Consider the following 16,944-nt stretch of genomic DNA (forward strand, 5'->3'; position numbering starts at 1 on the left):
TTATATATCTTATTATTTCTTTACCATATTTATTATTAAATTATTTTTGGGTTCCTCTATTTTCAAAGTTGACATTTTTAACCCAAAATAAATATGGTATTTTTCGAGATGTTACATCTTCCTCGAGATCTACTGGAATAAGTATGAATAGCTTCTTTTGATTTCTGATTTTAATTCCCAAGTATATTCTGGTCCACGTCTTGAAACCCACTTTACTTTGACCAGAACTATTCTTTTATGCTTGAGATTCTTGATCTTTCTATCTTCAATTTATAAAGGTTTCTCAACGAATTTCAAGTTTTCGTTTACCTTTATATCTTGAAGAGATACTTTTAATGATTCATCTGCTAGACATTTCCTTAAGTTGCTTACATGAAATACATCATGTATGCCTGTTATTTCTTCTAGTAACTCTAGCTGATAAGCTACTTGTCCAATTCGTTTAATAATTGGAATGGTCCAACAAACATTGGATTCAACTTTCCTCTTTTTCCGAATCGAATTACTCCCTTCCTGAAATTCTAATGGTTTGCATCGATGATATGCATAACTATTTTAACGATCTCGCGCAGTTTTTAATCTTTCCTTGACTTGACTTATCTTGTCAGTATTTTTTTGTATTTTTTTCAGGGCCTGGTAAATGTTTTACTCCTATTTCTGTCCAACACACTGGGGTTCTACACTTTCGTCCATAAAGTATTTCAAATGGGGCAACATTAATGCTTGTATGATAACTGTTATTATAAGAGCATTATATTGGTGGAAAATGGACATCGCAATTTCCACCAAAATCTATTACACATGTTCCCAGCATGTCTTCCAATTTGTATGGTCATTTCACTTTGACTGTCAGTTTGTGGATGGTATGTTGTGCTCAAGTTTAACCTTGTTCCCTTGGTTACTTGGAAACTTTTTGAAAAATGAGAAGTAAAACGGCTATCCCGATCGGACACAATGGATAACGGAACTCCATGTAATGAGATGACTTTTTCTACATACAGTTTAGCTAATTGTTCCATTTTAAAAGTTTCTTTCATTGGTATAAAATGAGCTGCATTTGATAATCTATCCACAATCACCCAGATTTTGTCATTATCTCTTCTTGTTGTAGGTAATTTAGTAACAAAATTCATTGTTATTAATTCCCATTTTCATTCTAGCATATCTAATTGTTTAAGTAATCCTGATGGCTTTTGTTGTTCAGCTTTAACTTGCGAACAAGTTACGCATATCGAAACAAAACTAGTTATATCATTTTTCATTATTATCCACCATTAGTTTTTCTTCAAATCTTGATACATTTTATCTCTTCCAGGATGCATTGTGTATTTGGATTTATGGGATTCTTTGAGAATCCTTTCTCGTAATCCTCCTATGATTGGTACCCAAATTTTGTTTCCCATTCGGAGAATTTTATCATTTCCTTTGACCAATTGATCAATGGTACCATTTCTTTTCTCATCAGCAATATTATTTTCTTCTATTTCTTAATTCTGAGCATTCTTCACTTCATCAATTAAATTGATATGAAGTTCTAACCTTAGATCTCGTACTCTTTTAGGTTTCTCATGTTATTTTCTGTTTAATGCATCAGCTACTATGTTAGATTTACCTTCACCATACTGGATTTCACAATCATAGTCGCTAAGAGTTTCCATCCAACGTCTTTGCCTCATGTTGAGCTCCTTTTGCCTAAAAATATATTTTAAGCTTTTATGATTTGTGAATACAGTAAACTAACTGCAAAAATAATGTCTCCAGATTTTTAAGGAAAAATCATTGCTCCCAATTCTGGATCATGTGTTGTGTAATTCTCTTCATGCTTCTTGTTTTCTGAATGCATAAGCAATAACTTTTTCACATTGCATTAATACACATCCTAATCCCAATTTGTAAGCATCACAACAAACTGTGAAATGTTCAGTTCCTTTTGGTAATGCAAGTATCGGGGCATTTGTTACCTTTTTCTTCAAAGTTATAAAAGCTTCTTCCTGCTTGGGTCCTCATTCAAACTTGACGTCTTCACATATAAACTTTGTTAACGGAATTGCTATTAGAGAAAAATCTTGAAGCGTCTATAATATCCTGCTAATCCTAAGAAACTTCGAATATTTGTAAGAGTTTTAGGAATTTCCCATTTAGTGATAGATTCTATTTTGGCAGGGTCCACATGAATACCTTCATGATTATATAGGTGACCTAAAAATTGTACTTCTTATAACCAAAACTCACACTTTGAGAACTTAGCATAAAGCTTTTTTTTCTCAATAGGGTTAAAAGTGTATGAAGATGTTTGACATGATCATCACTAATTTTGGAATAAATAAGTATATCGTCTATACAAACGATTACAAATTTATCCATATATGATTTACATATCCGATTCATCATATCTATAAATGTAGTTGGTGCATTGTTAGACCAAACGACATAACTGTAAACTCGTAGTGACCATATCTTGTTCTGAAAGCACTCTTAGGAATGTCTTCTTTCTGCACTTTTAATTGAAGATATCCTGAACGTAAATCAATCTTAGAAAAATATCGAGCTCCTTGAAGTTGATCAAATTAGGTCATCAATTCTTGGTAGTGGATACCGATTCTTAATTTTGACCTTATTCAATTCTCGATAATCGATACACATACGCATCGACCCATCTTTCTTTTTGACAAACAATATCGGTGCTCCACAAGGTGATGAGGTTGGTCGTATGAAACCTTTTTCTAGCAATTCATCTAATTGTTTTTTCAATTCTAGCATCTCTGTTGGCGCTAATCTATATGGTGCTTTAGAAACTGGCGCTATCCTAGTATCTCAAGAATTCTAAATTTCACTTCACGATCAGGTGGTTTCCTATGTAAATCTTCTGGAAAAACATCAAGACTTGACCGTATCCGTGACTGTGGTCATATTACTTATAAGTTAACACTTGTCCAATAAGTAATGTGTAATAACCCAGTAGGGGAGACTTGTATACAAAACCCTACAATACCAATAGTAACCATCCCGCAAGTCAATAGAGACTTAATCACTAGAATGTAATTAAAACCTTTTGAAAATACTTTGAAAGCATTTGGACTATCTGTCATGAGTTTTATAAGTTTAAAAATCATCATGACAATGTTGAAAATATAGTTGTCTCACGCAAATGTGAGTTGTATAAAAAATCGAATGTCTCAACTTGTAAGTTTACAATTAACGATCGCTTCCTGGTATTAAACACCTAAGTTAAACACCTAGATTAAACACAATGTAGCGTATCTAAATTAGTATAAACCCAATAATTATAACGATAATCACGAGATTAGAAACTTTACATAATGGCACATGTCTTACCTTGTACATGCAGAGCTTTCGGATTCGTGTATAAAAAGTTTCTTTCGATCGGATAAGGTATCGTTACGACTACTCGGATATTATACCAACTTCTTAATATAAGAAAATTGAGAGAGAAATCTGATTTTTTTGGGACAAGAAGTGAAGGCTGATTTCTCCCCCTTTTATAGCTGAGTTCTGGTCTGGTCGCGTATCGCGATGGGCCAATAATAAGGCCATCACGTATCGCGACGAGACCCATAAAGTTGCCGAGTCAACCCTAGCCAGGCCACATGGCATGCCACATGTTATGTTAGTGTAACCTTCCTGTCAGGTATTGATGTGTTGCAAAACACATAGCGTTTTATCCCGTTTTTGTGTTGTTTTGTGAGTAAACCATTAAAGATTATTTATTATTCTTTCATGAAATTACATGTTTGTGATTATTTTAGATTCCATGGTTGAAGAGAGCAAAAAACGAGTCTAAATGAAGAAGAAATAAGCTCAAACGGGAATCTAATGAAGCCAGTATGCGTTTACGAAGATAAAGGAGCTGGAAAACGAAGAAATGGACGAAATGTCCTTGGCTGCGCCACGAGATCAAGGGGGTTCTATGGTTGTGCTACGCGGCGCCCCAAGTGCCCAAGTACAGCCATAAATCATAAAAACGAATATTTGTCTTCTAGTGGACTTTATGGGCTTGTTTTAACCTATTTTATATTAGGAAAGAGGTGTTTCAACATCTATATAAAGGGTTTTAACCCTAAAAACAATTTGATCACCATTCCATCAGCCACCACACCTACTCTCGGGGGAGAAACCAAGGAGGACGAGCTTACGGTTTTATCTTTTATCCTTTGGTTGTCGGTTTTGAGTATTTTAACGATTTTAAGTGTGTTTTTGGTTTTTAATCATTCAAACCTTATGTGATCAGATTTATCTGAACATGTTCATCACTTTTATATATATTTTCTACTGTTCATTGATTATGATGGGCTATATTGGATAGAATCACCTAGGTTTGATGTTTAACGGTTGATTTTATCACTTTTCGAGTGCTAATATAGTGTTTGATTGTTTAGTTATTGTAAAGTTCATAATTTGTGATATTATTCCGTGAACCTTGCTAACATTAGATGTATTTTAGGTTGCATGATTCCCGAGTAGTTGATCGTTGCATGTGTTTCGTGTAGCCGTTAATTGCTAGCTCGGTTAATACTAAGTGTGTTGATTGATTGTGTTAGACGCGTGCCATTAGGGTTTGTGTTTCTTGAATCATATAGGTCAGTAGGATCATCCTCTTTGAGTTGGACCAAAACCTTAGGGGTTATCTTATCTCTCTGCTTTGGTTGATTTAGTTACTTGTTGCGAGAACACATGCGGTTTTCTAGCAATCGACTAGGTTAGTTTGTAAGTTGAGTTATTTTATCCTTAATATTGAGTTACCCCTTTCTTTCTAGGTTTGTAATTAGCTCGAGCCTTACTGAGGATTGTGATTTTGATACGGACGAAGTAATAAATCATTAGGGTACGTAAATAAATAACCGTAATTTAAGCTAAGTAGACGTTGTTAGGGTTTTCTGGTAAAGCTGACCGTAGCAACCCAGTTGCCTTGATTCCATCTATCTTAGTTCATCTTTAGAAGCCGGTTTCAAACCATTGTTAGCACCTGAGCCATCCTATACCCGTTAAGTCATCTTACCTAGGTGATTCGTTTTCTTGTTATCGTTAAATCCCGTTAAGTTTCTAGTTAGTTTATTTACACCGTTAGTTAAGTTAGTTTTGATATATAAGTTAAACAAATATATTATTTGGGCAGGACTTGAGTATGGTTTAGCTTATTATTAATATCTACAAGAAACCCGGAAGTTACAAGTGTCCTCGAAACCAATCTTTAATGTAAGGCCCTGTTACCGGTACCTTACATTTGGACGTTGGATTTACTCATTAACATAGTTCTAATCATCAGAGTTAAATAAAACATTCGCGGAATATAAAAACTTTCATAAAAAATTACATAACGATCCATAACTTGTCTTAAAACAACATCTTGTCTTTCAAAATAATCAAAACATTAAACATAAACGTCATAGTCATCCGATGTCAGCCTCTTATTCAATGCCACGTGTTCCCCTCAAGCTAGCTTCTTCAATCTACTTGTATGCGTGCTTACTAAAAGTCAGCTACGCTGAGTGAGTTCTAGTTAATCACACAACATATAATACATACATACTTACATACTTTCATTCATACTTTCATATATTTATTTCATACATACTTAACTTCATATCTTACGTTTTAAAGAGCATTACGCCTACTTTCCTCAATTATTATAAGGGTCCGGTTCCCTCTTACCTCGAGTATTATTAGGGCTCGGTTCCCTCTTACCTCGAGTATTATTAGGGCCCGTTTCCCTCTTGCTTCGAATATTAATAGGGTTCGATTTCCTCTTCGTTTTCATACAACCATACCTTTCCTCGAATATTATTAGGGTTCAGTTCCCTCTTCGTTACCATACAACCATACCATTCCTCAAATATTATTAGGGTTCGGTTCCCTCTTCGTTACCATACAACCATACATCATTTCACATACATACATATATCATACATACATTATTCATAACGTTACAACCTAACAGTACGTGCAATATCCGAATATCGTTCACGTATTGACGAGCAATCGTTTATATCTTTCACATAATCACATAAGGCATAAACTTATCACTTAGGATAAATGTATTAACAAACATATCGTGTATGCGCACAACCCCGAAAACATAACAAGGAATGGGGCTAGAAACTCACATGGATTCTGTTTCTTTCTTTGTTTATCGTAATTCCCTTCTTTAACTGCATCCTGCTAACTGTATATAGGGTACGCGTATTAATATTCATACTATTTGCATTCCAGTTGGAAATGACTAAGTCTGGTATGATCGGTTGGCCTTGTTTAGATTTCATTTACTTATTATATTTCTTACAAACCCTAATGTAAGGTTTTTAATTATTTTATTATTAATTTCTCTTTCCTAATATATTTTATTATTATCTTAAGACTCGATTATTTAAATATTTTTTTAATATTCTTTATCGAATTCACGTCCCTCCTCGTAGACTGTCATGTGTTTATAAGTATGTTCACATTTAAACGTATGTGTGTATATATATAGGACACTCGGGTTACCCCTTACTTGTGGACTTCCAAATGTAATTTTAGGTGTACACTTAAACGAGTACTTATTCTTGGGCGCTCAACGAGATCGATTATAAGTAATCAATTCATTTCGTAATGTAATCGGGTAGTTGTTCATAGTAACCGAACTATAAGTGATCGGGTGTAAGGACCGGAATAGGACTTGGGTTGTAATCGGGCTTGGCTAAAGTTTGGGCCGTGTATAGCTATTAATAAATCGAATATAAGGCCCAACCTTCTTCTTTTACCCGTCTGCTCATTCTTCCTTCATCTTTCTTCTTTTCTTTCTTTTCTTTCAGCCGCTACAAACAATCAGAGTTCCCCAAAATCGTTTACAAGTAATCGATGATGATGATGAATTCGGCTGATGATATAGACAGCTTCATGGTAAATCGATTACCCCTGTATGAGATTGCCCACTGTGTTCGGATCTTCCCGCGGTTGATGGCTCATGTGTGCTAGTATAAATGTAATCGAGTTATTCTTGTGTTCGAGTATGATTGTAAGCGAGGTTCCTTGTAATCGATTTCAAGATTTGTATGCGAGTTCAATTTGTAAGGTTTATTAGAGGTAATCAGGTGTGTTAGTGGATTTGATGTGATCGAGTCTCGTGTGTAAGCGAGTTCACTTACGCCTTGTTCTTGAGTTTTTTAATTAAGGAAATAAAAGGAAAGGAGAGGGAAGGATAAGAAAGGGAAGGGAAGGGAAAGAAATTTTTTTTAATAGGTGTGTTCTTGAGTTGGAAGGAAATTGGAGGAAACGAAAGGATAACTTATTAGGAAAAAACTTATCCTTAGTAATCATCCCATTTTTGGGAGGATAATTTATTGAGAAAAAACATCAATTTAATCCCTCCTAACTCCTCCTACTCCTTTCCTTTCCATCATAAAAAAAACTCAAGAACACCCATTTTAACTATCCTTAGTTTTCCTTTCATTTCCATACTTTAAAAAAACTCAAGAACAGGGCGTTAGTGTAAACAAAAACCCTCTTGTAATCGATCTTAATTTGTAATCGGGTTATGTGTAGCGCTCATCTGTAATCGAGTCCTTGTAATCAATCTATTGTAATCAGTGCCCATTGTATTCGAGCAACATGTAAGCGATCATAGACGTATTCGAGTCTATGTACTTGAGCTCAAAGTGATTGATTTATAGATTGTATGCGAGTGTGTGCGTATTGTATATTTGTATGCGAACAGTGTATGTATGTATAGTGTATGCGAGTACTGTTCGTTGTATTGGGTTTGGGGCAGGTGGGTTTTGGACAATCTCAACCCACTGCCCGTGTACTATTATTATTATTATTATTATTATTATTATCTATAATACAGATAGGCGGCCTTTCACATTCCATATGAGACGCCGGTGTATTTATTATACCTTCACCTTGCCGGCGATCTTTTATTGCTCCGGTAGCCATTTCCTCAATTTAGATCACAACGTTACAACTGATTTTTCCCCACCTTCAATTGCAATCAATTATCCGTTTTCTCATAACCATCTACGACCCTCAATTTCTTTTATCTATTTCGTATTATAGACGTTTCATCAATTGAAGACTTCAATTCGCCTAAGCATCGCAACCGACTAATTATTAACGGCAGATTGAATTAACACCACTCAATTTATATACGCTATGAAGAAGAGAATCATCGAAAACCAAAAATGAACAATGGGGGTGATGATAATCATTGTACAGGTGATGATAACAATTTTTATTTTTATTTTTTAATTTTTAATTTAGAGTTGATTTGATTCCAATTAGGGCTTTAATCGTTCTACTTGAATTGTGTATTTTGAAATTGTTGCCCGCTTAGCTTTTGATTGTTGGTTGTCATTCTTCTTTCTGTCAACTATAATTACCATTGTTGTGACGCTATCCCTAATTTATACAATTTGGGAGCTTAGAAGTTAGAACCATGGAGTTGTGTTGGAATTGAAGGTCATATCTTAATGTCTGAATAGCTGGTATGTTGTTGGTCTTTTGATGTCCATTTAAATCATGCTTGTATACTGTGTACGTGGCAAGTTCGGATGAAAAGTTAAACGGTTACGTGGGCCCCATAAATTTTGATTCGGTAAAGGACTGGAGGAATATGCATTAAGAAAACGAGCCAGGCCATGGTGAGCAACTCAAATTCATTAGTAGATGCTCAAAGTTGTTCAAAGCTGGGACTTATTTTTGTGTTTAGTTTTATTGCTAAAGTTTCCCGCCACGAAATATTGGTTATATTATATGCTATTTGCATTTTTATGAATTTTGTTTCATACTTAACCTTTGTCTATCTCTTACTCTATTTTTTGCAGTTTGGTTTTGTGAAAATGGCCCTGCTTTGACTTTTTTATTTCTGGTATGTTTATCTTCTGGTTAGACCTTAGTTGTGGCACGTTTTTCGTCATTCTTTGCCCTGTCAATTTAAAAATTTATGATATATTGGTCTTTTTGCTGCTAAATTAGCTGTAATTTATCTGTTGTGGCTGTATTTCAACTTTTCTTTTTTAAAATTGAGAGATTATACCTATCAGTTTGTTCTATCAATGTTAGTTGCTATTTTTTTTGTAGGTTTCCACCCTTTTATTTAGGATGCATTTAGATAGAGTTTAAATACTTTTTCTACGGAAATGTAAACATTTTTGACATCCCAGTTACCCTTCATAACTATGTCTACTGTAAATGGTTGGTTTAGACATGGTACTTCCAACCAATTAGTGCGGGTTTGAATGCTTTCCAGCCCACACCGTTGTCAATTTTTTCTAGCCTCTTTTTGCTTTTGGTGGGTCGGTCTGTCTGATGTGCAGTTAGTTTTATTCTTGTCCTTTAGGCTGCATCTTTTCCCTTCCGGTTATAAATAACTATATGATTTTATTATTTGTGCATGGTCAATAACTAAATAAACAATGCTCATTTTGAAAGTCGGCATCATTTCCATTGTAACTCTTTTTGAAAGTCAAAAATGATAAACTAGCATAATATGTTTCAAATTCCTTTTTTCTATTGCATAATATGTTTGAAATAAACAAATTTGTAAAACACTTGTATCAAATACATGAATTCCAGTATCTCTAGACCAGATTATTTGAACATGGTTATTACTATGCAAAGGGATATCTATTTACTCAAGTAGTGATGCAATTGCATTTAATTAGAGCTGCCATGATCACGATTAAACAACTATAGATGTGCTACGACGTAGAGAATTACTCAAATTTTTATTAGTTGTAGTGTTGGCTACATTCATGAGCTGACCTAAACAAGACACATTTGGCATGCACAATTCGTCTTTGACACACTAATAGTTGGGGTGTTAAATTGGTTGTTCTCGCAGGTCCATTTAGAGACAAACTTGAAAACCTGAAACAAGTCCGAACACAACCTGGAAAGAAATTTGCGCTTAACTATCCTTATCTAAGAGCAATATTATGAAATAGTTAAAACAAACCGAACCAAATCCGACCGATTTAGTGAATTAAATTTTGTGAGGAAAACTAGGGACTCGAATTTCAAATTCCCACGAGGCGAAAGCGTTTACTTTTTTGTCCGAGGAAGGAATTGCTAAGGGGATTAAAAGAGTTAATGTTGTAACAACTGAATATACTTTTAGTGTTATTAAAGAGAGTTGATCGGGCATCTAAGCTCGAAGGATGTCTGCTTGAACAAGATGGCATATTTACATTTTTGACCCATTTACATATTTTATATTTCTTTTATTTTCATTATTACAAATGGACATAAAACTATTGAAGGAAGGTGTGTTGGTGGTGTAGTGCTAGGATTTGTCTTCTTTTGTTGTCTGTAACATGAAATATTGACTTTTGATATTAAATTTGACTATATGTTTATTGTTAATGATATAGTTTCATTTAGTATTGAGAGTGTAAACAGAGGACTAGATACTTTTGATTTATTATCTTTTACTTTAGAGATTGTAGGGAGAGGACATGATACATTTTGTTACTTTCTAATGGGTGGTACCCATAAATGAACAAGTTAACAAATAAACCACAAGTATATATTATTTATACATCAGCTTTTGTGGTCATTGATGTGTGAATTTGTTAGCTTTAGGCACTTAAAAGATTAAGGATTGCTGATTTTCGGTTAGGAATAAAATTGGAGGTGTATAAGTTGCCAGCTAGCTTTAGGTACTATGAGGTTTCTAATAAAATTTTTTTCATGTTTGTGTGGTAGATCGTTATGGTTTTGATGTTGGTTGTTAACAAGATATATAGTGCGGTGGGAAGAAAATAAGACCAACCTTGGTTTTCTTGGTGCCAGCGTCTACGTTAGGTTAGAGAAAGTATTTTGTACATAGGGATTTTAATTAGCATCGAAGGATTCGGTTTGTGATTGATTCATGAGGGCATCTACATAATCATTGTTCCTATATGTAAAATCGACCATGACAATGACGAACTAAACAGCTGCTTGCCGAATTCTCGTTGTGTCCCCGCCGCAAAGCGCGGGCTCTTCTACTAGTTATTATTATTATGCACATAAACCTTTAACTTAATACCATCTTACCCCTTAAGCGCTCTCGTGACCATTTCCGGGTAAGACTTGACTCGGGGAAAATCATAAAGTTTGGATCTTTGAACCATAAACGTTCAAAAATAGATCTAGGGTTTCTTTTAAACGGGCCGTTCATGTGTATAAGTTCGTTAAGTTTGTTTTTAATATCAAGATTGCTACTTTAATGCTTGTTTTTAGCCAATCTACTTTATTTTTAAATTTCAAGGCTAAACCGGTATCAAAAACGTAAACTTTAAGATCAAAACATACCTTTACGAGTTCGTTCGGTCCCGGTTAGCTTGATTATAAATCTTGAATCTTGTATCTATCTATATATTGAAGATCTATAATTTTGGCTTGATATTTGGTTATAGATTCTTTCTTTCTCTCTCGCGTTTATATATGGTAATGGAGGTGTGTGTGTGTTCTTGAGTGTGTGTAGAGATTATGGAAGATGGAAATAGTTAGGGTTTTAGGATGGTTTAAGAGGGTATTTATACCTCTTAAAGCCCATGGACATAAAGCCCATTACCCCTTTAACTCACCTTAATTAATCTAAGTCCACGATCCTTTCTTTACCTGATATTAATTAATTATTAACGCGAAATCACTAAACGTAACTTTCTTTATTTAATATTAATATATTTATTTAACACACGACAACTTAACGAAATCTTTATTTAATATTATAATTTAACATTATAATATTTAGGATGTTACATTTAATAAAATCAAATTAGATAAATATAATTTGATCTCTTACACCATTTCAAAATCAACACCTTCAAACTAAAAATATTCCGGTGTTGCCTCTAACGAATTCTACATTTTTTACCCATTTTCAATATATGATGCCCTTAACGAATTTTTGACCCATTTGAAATATATGACCAGTTTGTATAAAATCCACCCTATAATCAAAATTTGTAAATTATATCAAAAATGCCCTTTTGCTACATCATGCTAATTTAAAATCTTTGAAAGATATCCATAATACCCTTGTTATATAATATTGACCCACGTCTAAATGTTAACCTAAAAGTCTAAAATCATGACTTTTACTATGTTTAACTAATTTTATACTTTGACTTACCAAAAGTAAATTGGTATGGACTTTACCTTTCATATGACCACCAAAAATAGTCATTTTCATATTGTGAGTATTTTTTTTAAATGAGTAAGGTATTTTCCCTCTAAAATGACTTATTTTAACCCGGTCATTAAAAAATATATAGATAACAAAAACGTTAATTTTTTTACCAAAAAGCATTCAAATAAGAACACTTAAAAAGATCCATATGTCACAGTTTATTTTTAACTTCGTATTGTTTACATACACGTGTATATGTTATGCATATAAAAACTGTCAATATCACAACTAAGATCCTTAAGGAGATGTTTATGAGTAGTTACTTAAAGACTTTTGTATAGTGTCCCGTAGAGCACCTGAAAACAATTACCAAAAAGTTATTTGTTAGAATAAAAAACAATTATTCAACTTTTCAAAAAAAGACACCTAAACTCGAGCCAAAAATGTTTTGAATGATAGCAGAAAGTGAATCAAAATAAGTTGCACTAAATAGCAAAGAACATAAAGAACCACATGTAGCCCTTAGATCAATAATATAATGTCTTTTGCCAATTGGTTCTAATGAATAATAGTTTACGAAATTTAAGTATTAAATTTGCACATAACTTTGGGCACCAAATAAGAAAGTCACAAATAAGGTAAATATTGTGCATAATGCACATCATGCCAAATAGATTATAATACCAACTACCTATACAATTAGCTAATTCACAAAGCAGTTGGCTTGACTTACAATTAGCTACATGTGTATAAATTATGAAACATAAAATGCCCTTTGACTGCCAAATTCAAAGTCAAGGTATGCAGTTTTGACTTATATTTAGATGTAAAATAGAAACAGGTAATGTAAGACTGAGGCGGTTACATTTGTTGTCAACACGGAATATGGTAAAATACCTTGCGATATTTTTCATCCAAGATACTGACTTCAGGGCGATTTCAGACACAATAATGTCAATCATTTCATTCATCCTTATAGAAAACTGCATCAGTCGGGATTTGTTTCTCAAAAGCTAGTATGCGAATTCGACTTTTTAGGTAGTCTTTTCATAGTTCACTTGGATTTCCATCAAACGTGCCTTCTTTTGCTTCAATCCCTTCTTTTTCCTTATCTACATAAAAGTAAACAAACCATTTGATAGGTCAGGACTCGAATCCACCACACGTTTAATTTTGGGCAACTTCTAATATTGTTTCATCGATATAAATATTTTTTCAAAGTTTTAAAAAAATACCCTTAAAAAGAAGAATATGAAATATGATTGATATTCAGTAATTATTCAATAAAAAACTTTATAACTGTCGTATTTAGGTTCTTCAGTTTTAACTATAAAACAAATTTCACAATGATATAACCATACTAAAACTTGAGTGGCTTTGGCTTTGTCAATAAAAAAGTTAAATGCATAAGTTGGTTTGTGGCTCAAACAGAACCAAAAAGTTGGTTTTTGGGTTCTTTAAAAACTTCAAGATTGTTTTGTTTTTTTTTCGCTTTTAACAATAAGCTTAATTCAGTTTCAATTGATCATAAAGCTTGAAAATTTGGGACCGAACAAAAAAATAAAACCCAAATTATGAATATTCATGAAATACTGAACCAATTTTTTTTTTGTTAACCACATAAAATCAGCTTTTTTAGTTCAGATTGGTTTGGTTTTTTATTGATAACAATACTGAAATCAAACCAAAAATTTAGTTTTTTTAATAAAACGAACTTCAAAATTAGTTTTTTTTTAATATATAAAATATATAATTTTTTGAACGAAACAAATAAAATTAAAAATAAAAATCAAATTAAAGCAACGATTAAACATTCAATAATCAATATTTATACTTTGAACGAAACAAATAAAATTAAAAATAAAAAAAATATAAAAGTATGAACAAAATTATAAACCTTTAAAATGACACAAGTAATAATTTTGAGTAAGGAAGTGAGAAGGTGTGAGAATTTGTGTCTTCGGATTATAGTATCTATAGATAAATAGAATGTGTTTGAAAGTTTGAATTGTTCCATATGAAGGAAATGTCTAAATATAAATTTAGAAAATACAATTAGAGGTTTTTGAATAACCAAACAATAATAACCCATCACTCATATCACTCATATCAATTAAATTATAATTGATGTTTACTTATATTGGTAGTAATAAATATAGTAAATTTAGAGAATGTAATTAAGGATTTTTCTATAACCAAAGAATAATAAGTCATATCAATTAATTATAATTGATGTTTATAAAATTAGACACATTAAGTTAACTTTGAATTTAAATTTAAATCCGTTATAAGTTGTTAGGTTGTAATAATGATATGGATCAATACAAATCAATCACAATACATCTAAAAATAAACTAAAGTATGATCAATTCAAAATTTAAATTGTAATCAGTGTTTAGGATCTTTTATATTAAATCTTATAGATGCAATTTCAATTAAACATTACACATTAAATTAAATATTAAACATACATTAAACATTGAATTAAACATATAGTATAAAACATTATTCGAAAACATTAAACATATATTTAAACATACTAACCTAAGTTACTAATCTAAAATACAAATCAAAAAAATTTAACATATACTGTAATTGAAATTTGGAATCAATTAAACATAGAAATTAAACATAGCAATCGATATGAAACATATCAATTAACAATTAAACATTAAACATTAAATTAAACATACTAACCTAAATTAGTAATATAAAATAATAAATCGTTTAACCTTACAAACCTGATGGTTTAGTGACCCGAAAAAAACGTCGATTGACGGGGAAAACAGCCATGGATGCGAAGACATGAGTAACAGTATACTTTCAGATGCTGAGATGGTATATCGTTATGGATCTACTGAAATCAATTGTCGGATCTAAGCAAATCAATCCTTGTCTTCAAATAATGGAGCCTTACTTTACCGCCGATCACATTAATTTAGGCAAACTCCAAGGTCGATTACAATTGCGGGATCTAATAAAATCATCATCGGATCGATGTAAAATAATGGCAGAGAGAAAGAGGGATTTGGGTGATTAGGTTAAAGGGAATTGAATATTAGACGACTCGTAAGGAAACCGGGTATTGTAATATTGGTATATTGGAATTGTAATTATATTCTTATTCTTAAACTTAAATGGTTACATTAATTATTAGTAAATGAATTTCTTTTTGATTTATTTAATTGTTAAGAAAATTAAAGAAGTACATGATATATTTAGAAGCAAAGGAAATAGACCAATAGAGAAGGGTCATGTGGACTCAATCTCAATTATTTTAATAGTATAGTATGATATTTAAGCCTATGACATTGTTTCATGGCCAATACAAGTATATGTAAACCCTAGACATCACCACTTACGCCGTCACCTACGTGACTACGTCACCTATATCATAGACAAGGTTCTAAGTCTTTTACCACATTGTTTCAGATATTGTTTGAACTACAAGTTCTTGAATATCACACGTCTAGTTCTAAAGTAATTATGATTCGTTTGACTTTTGCATCTCGCTACGGACACCATCATATTCTAAAATCTCTTATTAGGGTTTTTTGAAGAGGAGCCACCATTCCGCTACCACGCATAACCAGTTCACCAATGCGCCGATCTCTTGCACGGCTACAGTTTCCAAGACGCCACATGCAACTTACCAGCCCATTACAATGTAACATCCTGAAAATTTCACGTCAATTTTGCCAACTTTTAAATAATTGAAGAACCAAAGTATAATAACTAATATAAGACATGGGTGTATATACATTTTAGTTTATATTCAAAGAATTTTCTCTTGAGAGTTTGTAAAAAAAGAGAAAGAAACGATCATTTAAGTAGTGAGTTATTCAGCGAACGTTTAATATAATAAATTTACATTGTTTAATAATAGTAAACTATATTATATTTTGACCATTCTCCGTTTTTATTGAAACTTAAGCCGAAACGTATAGAAAAATAGCTCGTCAAAAGGCATACTTATAATGTTATAAAACACTATTGTTTAAAAGCTACATAATAAAATTTGTATTTGATCTAAATTAATTTTGAAAGTAATAAAATATAATTATTTAATATTCTTCATTTTAATGAAACAGAAGTGGCGGTGGCGCTTTATTATTATTTATTATTATAATCAAAATAATTATTATATATTGATAATCTTAATGATAACGGAATTACTTTGAACAATTATCTCTTTACTAGCCAGTTTTCATCTCTATAGAGGCAGGGTATCAAAAAAACCCAAATACCCTTAAGTATCATCTGCGGGTCAGAGGGAAGCCTCTCATATGCCACCGGCGGGACAAATGGATCACCCACATAACTCACTAAAGAAAGAACAACGATACGTCCTAGAGATCATGCGCGGAAGAATCCAGGCACCCTCAGAAGTCATCCGCAGGGTAGCATATTCACCCGATAGGATGACCGGAAGGCAATGCTACAAGACAGCTGTAGTAACTAATTACCTTCTAGAAGAATTACCAAGATCCTTTCTTGGAGAATACGTGACCCATATGAATGAAGGACAGCTGGCCAGGTTGTTATAACCGTGCACATGGCCAGGATTATCTCATCATATCATAAGGAGACACATGTTCAGGTTGTTATAACCACGCACATGGGACGTATAGCTCAACCTATTACAGAGGGCATGTGTCCAGACGGTTACGAGAGATCTTCTAGAATGAAACAGATGGCCCAATCATATTCCCACACTCTTCGGCTATAAATACCATCACAATCTCCATGAGGTATGCATTCACTCTCCACTATCTACTCTAAATACTTAAGTAATTTCTCTCCATTAGAACTGTACTTATTTTCACGCCGGA

Source organism: Bidens hawaiensis, unplaced genomic scaffold, assembly GCF_021521415.1.
Source record: "Bidens hawaiensis isolate Kalapana, Puna unplaced genomic scaffold, B.hawaiensis_p1.1 tig00028246_1, whole genome shotgun sequence".
NCBI classification, from domain to species: domain Eukaryota; kingdom Viridiplantae; phylum Streptophyta; class Magnoliopsida; order Asterales; family Asteraceae; genus Bidens; species Bidens hawaiensis.